Source organism: Rhincodon typus, chromosome 3 (assembly GCF_021869965.1).
Source record: "Rhincodon typus isolate 14 chromosome 3, sRhiTyp1.1, whole genome shotgun sequence".
Classification (NCBI taxonomy): Eukaryota; Metazoa; Chordata; class Chondrichthyes; order Orectolobiformes; family Rhincodontidae; genus Rhincodon; species Rhincodon typus.
The window spans coordinates 33,539,739-33,552,966 of record NC_063334.1 but is presented as its reverse complement, the minus strand read 5'-3'; positions in this window follow the sequence as shown (position 1 = coordinate 33,552,966).

The following is a 13,228-nucleotide window of genomic DNA, read 5'->3' as shown; positions in this document are numbered from 1 at the left end:
CAGTATATCTCACCCTGCTACTCTCTCTCTCAGGGTTTTCTCTTGAATGGTTTTTTTTCCTCCTGGACTGGAGAATTGCCTGTGAGACAATTTATTTTACTGAATTTGCCTTTGCCAATGGTGTGTTTGTGGCATGTTACTATATTGGAACAGTTACTACTCAGTAGTTAAATAATCTGTTATTTTGTTAAGTTTTTCAATGGAATTAATTATTTAAAGTTGACGCAGCTGCTGCTCAAGTTCTTTTATGCTTCCTTTATATTCCTCAAGGCCTTGTGTGGGTTCAATTTCGGTTGAAGTGCAGTTGAGCTGGAGCCAAATGGTGTGCACAAATGGAGATTCAGTTGGTAACAAGTAGCTGAGATAACAAGGTGTAGAGCTGGATGAACACAGCAGGCCAAGCAGCATCAAAGGAGCAGGAAGGCTGACATTTCGGGCCTAGACACTTCTTCAGAAAAAAGCTCCTCTGATGCTGCTTGGCTGCTGTGTTCATCCAGCTCTACACCTTGTTATCTCAGATTCTCCAGCATCTGCAGTTCCTACTATCTCGGTAACAAGTAGCTGATTGATTTGTGAATTTGTGACTAGCTATTGATGATAAAGGCCTTCTGGCTGACAACAACTATGTGATTGGTACAGCTTGAGAGTGGATTGAGAGAAGCCATCAGATCTTCACCAGATCAGGAATTTTCTCTGATCTCTGCAGTAAAATCCACTTTAATCCTGATGAACATGACTTTATTCTTCATTTGGCAGTTATTTTAAGTTGTGACTTTTAATAAAAAAGTCAGAGACCTTTTATAATTATGTATCAGTCATTCCATGCTTCCTGCAAACAAGTGAAAGTGTCCAGAAAAGGAAACCAAAGAAGCAGATCCAGTGAACAGAGACCACTGAACTGTGTTCTCAGTTTTTTCTCTGTCCATAATACCTATGTTTTATTCTGTCTCTGCCTTACTGTCTGTGTGTTAAAGGGAGAGTTTATAAGGGGAATAGCTTTAACAGGTAAAATTAGCTGAGTGTTCATAATTGTTTACCCGTATCTATTCACTTGTAATAACTAGTAATTCTTGATCAGTACAGAAACTTGGTCCATGCGTTCTATCAACCTGGGTCTAAAGGGGAGTTAAACTGGGGAATTCTGTATACTTTTTAAAATCTTCAACTTATGTGACAGCTCTGGGAATAGCAGAGCTTGACTTCCGGTGTGCAACCCCAGTGAGATGTAACACTATTGATCCTATCTAAGCCTCTCATACTTTTGTAGACCTCAGCTAGGTCCCTCCTCATCCATCTATGCTCCAAGGAAAACAACTCTAGCCTATGTAGTGAATCTTCATAGCTGATAATTATCCTGTATTTATGAGATATATTTCATTTGATATTGTTAGTAACTAGAAATCTATCTCTGTCTTGGACCTACTTAATAATTGAACTTTCACAACCTCTTGAAATAGATCATTCCAAAGATTCACAACTTTCTGAGTGAAGAGGTTTCTCCTCATCTCAGTCCTAAATGGCTTATTTTTTATTCTGTGACCATGTCACCTGGTTGTAGACCTCACATCTCTTTTCTGATCTACTTGGCATCTACTCTCACATTTCATTTTTATAAACGCCATAGAATACAAGACATTTTTCCTCACAGGACAATTCCACTATTCCAGGAACCAATTTGCTGAACCTCCTTTGCACTTCTTCTATGGCAAGTGTATCTTCCTCAGGTAAGGGGCCCACAACTCTGCACAATACTCTATGTGCATCCTTACCAGTGTTCTATGGCATTGAAGCTAGACCACTTTGCTCCCATACTCAAATTCTCAAACCTGCTCCCAACCACCTCAATAAATCAAATTACTTTTTATCCCACAACACCAGTTTTTAATGTAAGAAATTAAAAGGTACAGATTATTTTTGTACCTTTTCCTCCTATTACTCTTTTATTCTGGATATTCCAAGTGAATTCTAGTTTCTCGAGCATTGGAGACACTCCAATAAATTTTCCTGGGGAATTTTACTTCATCAATGTATTAATTGGTTAACCCAAATCTGGGCAAGGTCAAGTGCCTTATACTCAATTTTGTCTTAGGTCTGAAATCAATAAATGTCTGGAATTAAAAATGGCCTAATGAAGACCATGTAAGCACTGGTGATTGTTGTCAAAACCCATCTTGGTTCTCTAATGTCCATCAGGGAAAGAAATCTGCTTTCCTTACCTGGTCTGGCCTACTTTTGACTCTAGACTTACAGCAATCTGGTTGACTCTTACTGGCTCTCAGAAATGGCCCAGCAAGCCACTCAGTTGTATTAAACTGCTACTAAATCTAAATAAAGGCAGGAAACAGGACAAACAATCTACCATTGACCTAGATATTAGAATGATGTCGGCAAACACAGCCTTCCCAACCCTGCAAAATCCTCAACAACAAAAAACAGAAGTTGCTGGAAAAGCTCAGCAGGTCTGACAGCATCTATGAAGAAAAAGTGAGAGTTAACATTTTGGGTCTGCTGACCCTTCCTCAGAACTGATTTTAGCTGGGAAGACGTTGGTTTATATGCAGAAAATAGGGAGGGGGAAGGGGTAGTGAGTTAACAATAAGATAGAGCCCAAAGCGAGAGAATAAGGGTTGGATAGGCAAAGGAGTTGATAACGATCTGGCTATGAGGGTGAACAGTTGTTAATGGAGACAGGTAGTGACTAACAATAGGTAGTGTGTAATGGCAGGCTATGTGATAACAAGGCCTGATGTGTGGGGTAGGGGGCTAGGACATGGGAGAGTTTAGGCCCTAAAATTATTGAACTCAATATTGAGTCCGGAGGGCCGCAGGGTCCCCAAGCGGAAAATGAAGTGTTGATCTTCCAGCTTGCATTGAGCTTTGCTGGAACACTGCAGCAATCCAGAGGCAGAGGTGTTGGCCAGGGAGCAGGGTGTTGTGTTAAAGTGGCAGGCAACAGGTAGCTCGGGGTCTTTTTTGCGAGCAGAACGTAGATGTTCTGTGAAGCGGTCACCCAGTCTATATTTTGTTTCCCCAATGTAGAGGAGACCACATTGTGAGCAGTGAATGCAGTAGACTAGATTCTGGGAAGTGCAGGTGAAGTATTGCTCCACCTGTAAGGTATGTTTGAGCCCTGGGATAGTGGGGAGGGAGAAGGTAAATGGGCAGGTGTTATATCTACATCTGCAAAATCCTCCTTGCCAACATCTGAGGGCTTGAGGTAAAATTCAGTGATCCAGAGACTATTCAAATATTAGCTTGACATGGTCCAGTTCATAGTCATAACTTGCAGACAATGTCCCAGAAACCACAATCACCATCCCTGGGTGTGTCTGGTCCCATTAACAGGTCAGGCCAGTATGACAGGACACGCCCTCTAGAGATGGTGGTGCAAGGTTTACAGTCAGGAAGGAGTTTTCTTTGGAGTCCTCAACAGTGACTTCAGACCCCGTGAAGTTTCACCGTATCAGGTCAAACATGAGCAAAGAAAATTCCCTGCTGATTACAACCGACTGTGCCACCTTGGCTGATATATCTTTTCTTTTAATCAATAAATTCACGTGATGTGTGCTTAACTAGCTAGGTCAGCACTTATTACCCACTCCTAATTATCCTTGAGAACATGGTGGTGAGCTGTCTTCTCAAACTGCTGCAGTTTGTTTCTCATAAGTTCACCCACAGTGCTGTTAGGAGGAAGTTCCAGTGTTTTGACCCAGCAACAGTGAAGGAAAGGCTATATAGTTCTAAGTCAGGATGGTTTGTGACTGGAGGCATTCCCATGGATTTGCTCAGGAACAAAAACAGAAGTTGCTGGAAAAGCTCAGCAGGTCTGTTAGCATATGTGAAGAAAAAATCAGAGTTAACGTTTTGGGTCCGGTGACCCTTCCTCAGAACACATGCTCCATGGATTTGCTGCTGTTGTTCTTCTAGGTGCTAGAGATGGCAAGTCTATAAGATGCTGCTGAAGGGTCTTTGATGAACTAATGCTGAAGAAAATGTGCATCTGTAAATGGTACACACTGCTGTGAGCCGCAGTGAAGGGAGTGAACATAGAAGATGGTGATTGGTTGCCAGATAAATGTGTTGCTTCGTCCTGAATGGTGTCAAATTTCTTGAGTGTTGCACTCATCCAGGTGAGCAGAGAGTATTTTATCACAATCCTGACTTGTGCCTTGTAGATGATCGATGGGAAAGTGGGTGCGGTGGAGGGGTGGGAACAGAAGGTGAGTTACTCATTCCAGCATCCTTATCATCTGGCCTCCACTTGTAGTCACTGCATGTATTACAGTTTGTCTAGTTCCATTTCTGGTCAATGGTAACTCCCCAGGATGTTGATCTATGATCACAATCCAATTGCTTGGTTTCTTGAGAGACTGACAAGAGTGGGTGACTGAACCATCCTGCTTTGTAAACATTCTGTTTCACAACGCCGAAGCTACCCACCCTTCTGATTGCAGGCACATGTTTCCTGCACATTCAACTCACATACCTTTCTGTTGGACTTACAGCTTCCATTTGTAATGATGATGCCTTTCTACTGTGACAATGCTTTGAGTCTCAAATACTTCACTATCACCCAGCCATGGAAACAAGAGGGGTAATTGAAAGATGGCAGTGGCAGTTTCATGTGCTACAACTATGGGTGAAAAATGCAATTAAAAAGGAATTTAAGAAAGCACTTTAAGGGAGGAAACCTTTACTGGAAAAGCTGGGGAGGCTGACTTATCCTTAAAGGAATAAGGGAAGAACTTAGGCAGGAGCAAAGGAAAGAGATGACCAAATTAAAGTCACCATTGTGAACAGTCCATTCCAGAACAGGAGGGATCTAGTCCCTCCTCCCAAAATATGAAGAGGCAGTGTCCAATGTAAGTATTTGTGCTCCATTATTTATGATGAGAGGGGAAAAGCATGCATGAAAATGTTGGTACAAGAGAAAGAGTGTGGTGAAGGGTGCATAATTTGTATATACTGATATTATTTTTGGAATTTTATTTTCAATGTAGAGGGAAATGTACATTACTTACTTGTGTGAAGTGTTGTCTTTGAAGAAATAGGTCAGAGAGTCCTTCCAGAACAGTGACTAAATCTAGTATTTACCAGAAAGCAGATGCCTACAGATTGCTGTGGCATTAACAGAAAGATGTCTATATTAATGGGTTTACAATATGTGGCTAAATATGAAAGGCCACTAACATAGTTTTCAGTTGAGAAGTTTCTAGGATTGAGCGAGGCATTTTTAAAATTCAGTTCAGAAGACACCAGGATTGAGGTTAGAAGAAAGTTGAGTTTTTCTTCTCGAGGGAGCTAAGGGTAGAAAGGTTTAATTTGTGTATCTTCGAAACCAGGAGAGCTTGGTTAAAAAATCTGATGTTTACTAGAACTGTGTAGATTTTGAGTCTCAGACTGGGAATTGTTTATGACAGTAGCCTCTGCACAGTCCAGAGCAGAGAAAGTGTAAGGAGTCAGTTAAGTGGATACGTAATGAAGTTTGGTCTGAATCTCTGTAACAGAGTCAAAAACTAGGTTGAAACTTTGTTCTGCTATGTGTTTTCAGATCTTTCTAAATATCTTCTAACTTGGAATGCCTGTATATTCATTTATGTCCTTTTTTTGTAATAAACATCTATTCTGTGGTTAAATGAATTCTGCAGCCTTGTTTGAATTTGTCTCAGAGAATAACCACCATATTAAATAACTAAACGAAAAAAAACATACCAACCCAGATTTCATTCTGGAATCTGACTTGTCCAGTAGTACAGACTAGGCAAATCCTGAAGAAGCTGCAGACGAGAGTGGTACCAGTATGGATTACTAATGAATGTTTGTCCAGAGAGTTGATGTCATTGGTTAATAGCTCTGGGGTTTCGTATATTGCACTCCACAAATACTGTATGTGATGTGTAGAAGTAAATGTTAATTGGCACAGCGTTAAGGGGCACAACCTAGAAAAAATTGTATGCAGAGTAAATGACACACATGGTTTTTGGGAAGTTTATTATGCACGGTACGATAATGTAGTGCCCATTGCACTCAAGATGGTGGGTGAGATGGAGGTCTCATGATTAGTATAACCTTAAAAGGATGTACAATAGTATCACTAACAATAGTGTGTCCACATCCAATTTTAGAGAGTCAAATGTGGGTTTAAACCCATATCTAACTACACCATGAGACAATACTGGCTTAAATAGAGCTGACACAAGTGGTGTGCAAGGGCAAGGGGGATATTGCATGACCACCATCACACAGGAAATCACTGAGAAATCACTGTGCGCTGCAACCACAGATCCTAGCCCTGGTGAGGAAGATACAATTGGTGGATATCCAGCTGTGAAAAACAGCTAATGTACAAGTGGAGGAAGATACAATGGATAATCTAATGCAATATATCAAACAAATATTTAACGTGAAACCCATGTCAGCCAAGCCGCTAACATTCACTTAGAAGGAGCTGAAGAGAGTACATAAGATATATTTCCCCTGTTAGAACAGAAATGTAAGGAAATAGACAAAGATGTTGATTGCATAGTTTATACAACACTATTGTGGTGAAAAAACATTTAGGACTGGGTCCCTAACATTCTGATAATCCAAGGATTGAGTATTCCAACAAATTCTAGTAGTAGTGCAGGTGTTAAGTATTGTGTATTTGTCACGGGATGCCTCTGCCAGATGGAGAAAGCACCATTGCAAGGAGATGGCTAAAAGCATAGCTGAAACTTTTGGTACAGTTCCAAACAAAAAGTTATTGGTGAAAGGTACATCACAATCACCATGAAATGGGATGCATTGTATTTGAGGATGGATGGCTGTTTGCACGAGAGTGTTGATAAGCCAGGCTACAGCAATCTATACACTGTTATGCAACAAGAATTAGTGTGGTTTTATTCTCAGCAGTAAAGTGATTAACATTTGTAACTTAACAACTGAGTTTTGCAAAATCAAGTTAGAACAAAATTGTGATGAAATTTAAATTCCATGTTCCCACACATGTTGCCAGACCTGCTGGGTTTTATCAGCAATTTCTGTTTTTGTTGTGATGAAGTTGTCAGAACAGAATTTGCCCAGCATTTGCTGCTACAGGTGTTGATATATTGATTTTTTTTGTAGCTTATTCTTTGAGCCACATTTTTCAAACTATGTAAGTATTGGTTTTCTTTGTAAGAGTCATCCACACGTGGTATTAGAGACTAAACAATGTATTTTAGTGTAACACAAATTGGTTGCTTGTTGAACCAAGAGTTGATGATAAGAAGTTTGGGTATGGGCAGACAAAGACCAGAAGAGAGAGAGAATATGAGCAAACTTATAGGCAGACACTGCACCTACATGCATAGAAAGCTGGAACAAAGGACCTGCCTAGTTTGGTTTGAAAGCTGTAATCAAGCTGTAGAAAGTTGTGATGACCACAAGAAGCCAAGATCTACAAAGGAAAGGACAAGGCCATTTCGACCCTGGAACGTGTTCCACTATTCAATGATATCATAGTAGATCTGTGGTTATACCAGTCTTTGGCCTATTTCCCTTAATGCCTTTGCTTAATAAAATTTATCCATCTCAATTAAAATTAAAATCTGAATTTTTTTTATACTTTCATGGGATGTGGATGCCGCTGGCAAAGCAGTGTTTACTGCACATGCCTAATTGCCCAGAGGGCAACTATGAGTCAACCAGGTTGGGTCTGGAGTCAGATGTAGACCAGACCAGGTAAGGACAGCAGATTTCCTTCCCGATCAGCGATTCCAACTCAATTGCCTCAGTCCATCTCTACCACCCAGATACTGGAAATGCCGAGCTGAACCCCATTCAACCTGTCCTATTTCTTGGAAATGAGCAGGATGCTCAGGATATTGAAAAAACACAATGGATGAATGTTGGCTACATTATCAATGTAACTACTGAGCTGCCTCTTTACCATTACGAAACAGGTACCTTCCATTACAATCGGCTACCTGTTACCGATAGCAACAGTAGAATCTCAGGCAATACTTTAAAAAGGCCTTTGAATTCATATGGGAATGATCAAGCATCCACTACCGTTTGTGGAAGAGACTTCAAAACTGCAGCCATCATTTGTATGTTGAAGTGCCCCCTAACATCTCCCCTGAACATTCTGACCCCAGTTTGTTAGGCTATGCACCTTCATTCTAAAATCTCCAACCAGCAGAAATAGTTAATCTTTGTATACCCTGTCTTCTCCCATTAACATCTTAAAGACTCTCATCAGTGGGGTTAGCGGGAGTTTGAAAGCACTTTACCAAAGCAAAAATGAAATTACCACAAATATATTCTGAAGGTTCAACAGATGGTATAGGAGCCAGATGTGCAGAAGACATGTAGCAGAAGGAGGATAGTGTGGTCAGCTACCAATGGGACTCTTCATTAAAGTTATTAGCAGCTAGGAAGTAGTGGTATTTACAACAAAGTTGGAGGAGATAAGGGCAGGTTGGGGTGGAGGAGAAGGGGAGAGGTGAGTGGATATGTGGGCATAAGCCCAGACAGACAGAAATATGAAAGGAGTAGGTAAACAAGGAGATTATGGGTCACAGGCCAGGACAAAGGAAAAGTGATACTGAGATACTAAGAACTAAGATAGGGGAAAATAGGTGAGCTGCACAGAATGCAACCCATATCATGTGATAATAGGTCCAGGAGTACTTGAGAATGGGTGACTATGCTAAAAGCAACCTATGTCATAACAGGACAGGGGAGGGTAAAAACATGTAAGGTTGGAATCAGGTATCCTGCAAAGTGGTCACCCCATCTGCATCTCCTCTCCCAGTGTAGAGGGGACCACATTGTAAACAGTGAATACAGTAGACTCGATTGAATGAAGTGCAGGTAAATTGCTGCTACCTGGATGGGAGAAGTCAGAGATGGACCAGGTAAAGGTGGGACCTGGGTGGAAATGGAAGGAAAATTGCTAAATTTTTCCAACTCTGGATGAGAAAGAGAAGCAGCACTGATGAGGTAATTGAAGTACTGGAGAAAGAGTTGTGTGTGGGGCCTGAGTAGGACTGCAACAACGAATGTTCCATGAAACCCCACGGAAGAGATGGGCATAACTGTGGCCCATGCAGATACCCATGGCCACCTCTTTGACCTGAAGAAAGTGAGAAGAGTTGAAGGAGACATTTTTCAAAGCAAAGACGATCTTGACAAGCCGGGGTAGGATGGGTGGTGACAGTTCAGGCCTTTTCAAGGAAGAAGGGGAAAGCCTGAGATCATCCTGACTGGGGAGGAAGGACATGTAAAGGATTGCATGTCCATGGTAAAGAGGAGGTGGCTGGAGCTCACGAACTGGAAATTCTGAAAGTGACATAAAATATCAGAAGAGTCGTGGATGTAAATGGGAAGGGATTGAACAAGGGAAGAAAAAAGTGAGTTGAGGTAGGAAGAGGTGAGCTCTCTGGGGCAGGAGCAGGCAGATACAATGGGTCTCCCTGAGCCGTCCATTATTATTGCAATATTTGCATTTGGTTTAGTATTACAAACTGCGAGTGGAAAACATTTTTCATGTGACAAGTACATGGAGACTGTTATTTTCTGAAACTGTGATTAATCCAAGGGTCTAAAGTTAAATTAAAAATCTGCAATATTTTCAATAGTGCAGTTGTTTCAAAATGAGTACTCAGAAACTCATTCAAAACAAGTGCAAGGGTCTAGGTCCGAAACGTCAGTCTTCCTGCTCCTCTGATGCTGCTTGGCCTGCTGTGTTCATTCAGCTGGACACCTTGTTATCACTGACATCATCCTTCCCTTCTTGAGTAACTCTGTAATCAGCATTTATACATCTGCAGCTAACGATAGATATTTCTTTTGCTTTCAGTCAACCACAACAAGATTCACTTCTATAATGGCATTCTTGAGCTTCTTGTGTCACTCAATGGGCTGATTTTGACCAGAAATCAGTTATGTATCAATTCTGGTGAGTTTCACGCAGGGTTCCTCTCTGTGACTCCTAGTGCAATTTCTCATGCAATTCTCTGAAATTCACCTCATCACCTATCCATCACACTTCTATGCTGCCCCACTCGTCCTTTCTTCCCTCTCACCAGAGGTGGAAGTATACGCTTCTGCTGGAACTTCACAAAATTTCTAGTGCCGTGCCATTTTTAATGCTCAGCTATACACCCAGTTGAACACTGTCAGCCAGGAGTTGCCCTTCTCCATGCATGTAAATCAGAGGGTAACAAGAAATAAATGATTCTTGGACACATCGGTGGCACAGCACATACTTAATTGCAAAAACAAGTGCACATTGTAAATGTGTTGCTATATAAGATGTAAGCTGCACAAGTTATTTGTTCTTACTGTCATTCTATCTTAAAACAGTCTCTAAGAGAATGCTCTCTTCCCCAAATGCCTGGTGTGGCATAATATCTTCTCATTGTTCGATATGGGACCATCACATGGTAAACATTCAAATGATTGTAAGCTGTCACTTTTATTAGCAACAAAAGCAAAGAAAAAACAAACAAAAGTTTAATTTGTTTCTGGGTACAAATAAGAACTGTGTGCCTTTTGAATAACAGTAACTTTACTGTCAATGAGTAATTACTGCAGCCAGTTCACATCTATTGGAACTGAGTCTTAGTCAAGTCCTGCCTGTCTTGCTGTGCCCGGTTCTCCACTGTCTATCATGTAGAAGGGGATATTACTCCTGCTCAATGCTCTCTCTTCCAATTCGAGTCCATCTACACCACTCAGCAGTTATGTGCCGAAAGACCAGTATCCCTTGCCCCCCATATCATCTTTAAAATTCCATTGTGGATCTGGACAAGCGCTGTCAGTCCAGAACTACATTCGACGGTTCCTTAGAAATGGCAAACAAATAAAAATCTGTGCCCTGCATAATGGAATGGCACTTGGAGGTCCTGGTGATAGGATGGTGCAGAGCAAGGTCTCCTCTTCCACCGGGACCAGCAAAAGGTGCCATATCATCAGACACTGCCAGCCTGGTCTGATGCTGCCACCTGAGTCGATGAAGTCACAAGTCATCTGGAGGAATGCCCAACAGTGAAGGCAGAAAATCGATGCCCTTCTCTTCTTGACCAGGGTCCGTGACACCATCTTCCCTCTGCTACTTCACACTCAATCCATCTCTGCAACTGCATCCACCTCCAACAAGGCAAAAGCTTTGCTACTCTCACTATTGCCTGCAACTTCTTCCCTCACTCACTGTCACCCAGCCCAATGTCCAACACCATTAACCCTGCTGCATCCCTTCTGCTGTCTACTCACTGGTTCAGTTTACTTCCCAACTATACCAAAAGTATAGACATGCCGTCCAAAATCTCCCTTAATTTATGCTTGTCAATCATTCCAGGAGGAAAACAGTCCACAGTAGGGACAAAACACTTAAGATGAGTGATTTGCTGATGAGCATTTAGTTCCTCCCTTATGTGGACATCATCATGATTCTGACTGTCCCAAATGGCTAATTGCCTATACACAACCTCTAGACCGGTATCAGAGGCTGACCTTGACTTATTGTGCTGGCACTGTTCAGCGAAAGCCATTTCCCTTGACTTGACTGAGGACTGTAAACAACCATGACAAGTTTCTTGGCTTCATATCTGTGCAAATTGGCAAAACAATACTGCTGTACTACGAGCCTATGAGCATCTCACAAAAAGGCAAGGCAAGGCAAAGCAGAGAAAGCATCCAGGTAAGCTCAGTGTGAGTAATGGCTGTGATAGTGAATGAAGAGCCAGAAATGCAGTCTTTTCCAGTCCATGAACATGTCCTGGCACACGGTGTCCCTGCTGTAGCATGGCGATGATCATTACCAATGCAGCCTGAGATGCAACACTGAATTGCAAAAGCAAACTGTAAATGGATCGGAGATATGTGTGAAATATTTTAGAGACATGTACAGGTCAGTGTCCGTGGTTGTGGATGCATGTGGCCAGTGCCCATAGATTGTGCCCTGAGATGTTGGGACTTAGTGTTCAACATGGGGCTTATCAGAACAAGCAGCAAGCCATACTTGTCAGGTACCTATACTGGCTTCCATATCAAGAATTCTCAATGTCTAGCTTGTTCAGTGCATTTGGGATTGGAAGCTGAATATTAATGAGGTAAGATATTTAATGAGCTACAGTCCCCCTTCTAGAGATAGTAAGAACTGCCGATGCTGGAGTCAGAGATAACACAGTGTGGACGTGGAGGAACACAGCAGGCCAGGTAATATCAGAGGAGCAGGAAAGCAGTTTCGACCCCCTCTCTCTCTACTTATTTCAGAGACCCCTTCCCCTCCCCCATTTCTGAAGAAGGGTCCCACTGATGCTGCCTGGCCTACTGTGTTCCTCCAGCTCCACATTGTGTTATCTAATCCCCCTTCTAAACTTGCCAAACTGCTCTGTAAATGCATAAAAGATGCAGTGAGATGTTCTCAATGTTGCATTAGGCCTCGCTGGGCTTCTTACCAGATTCTGCAACAAACTTTGCCATTGCCTATGCTGCTCACACTTCTATGTGGCACCACCACATTAAACATCTTGTTTACAACAATGATTTAGTTGTTCATGTTCAACCAGGGAAGAACATTTACACCACTTAACTGAATAGTTTGATTGGTCGCAGAAAGCCAACTTGATTATAAATCTGGCTAAGAATAAATTGCCAAGGCAAAGGTCACATAATTGTGCCACACTGTTGGATAAGGCCAATTCACACCACAAGAAATGAAATATGAGCTTTTTTGGACTTCCTTGTACCTAGGACAAAACATGAAATTTTGTGTTATGTAGGCATGAGTGGATTTTATCATAAATTTGTTTCAAACTTCAGCATTATCATTTCACCTTTAACAAATTTGTTGAAGAAAAGTAGACAATTTGAATGGTTGCAAGTTTGCCAAAGTGCCTTTGAAAAATTGAAAGCTGTGCTGACAACCAGACTACTTTCAGTGGTGCCAAATTATGCAATGCCATTCAAACCGACTGTTGGTGCCAGCGAAGCCAATGGGAATGGGTGAGGGTTTACTATAAGATGATGAGATGGGCCTGCCAATTACTTTTCAAAGAAACTGACTGCATGTCAGAAAAATATTCAAACGTTGAAAAGAAACAGAGTTCAGAATCGTAAACGGCCCCATATAGCATAAGGTATTGTGAGAAATTTGGCAGAGTTCTGCAAGAAGTCCAGCAAGGTTGATGTCAATGTTGGGAACAATGCATTGTATCTTTTAAGCAGGTTCCAGGCATCCAAATGAGATTATCACTGG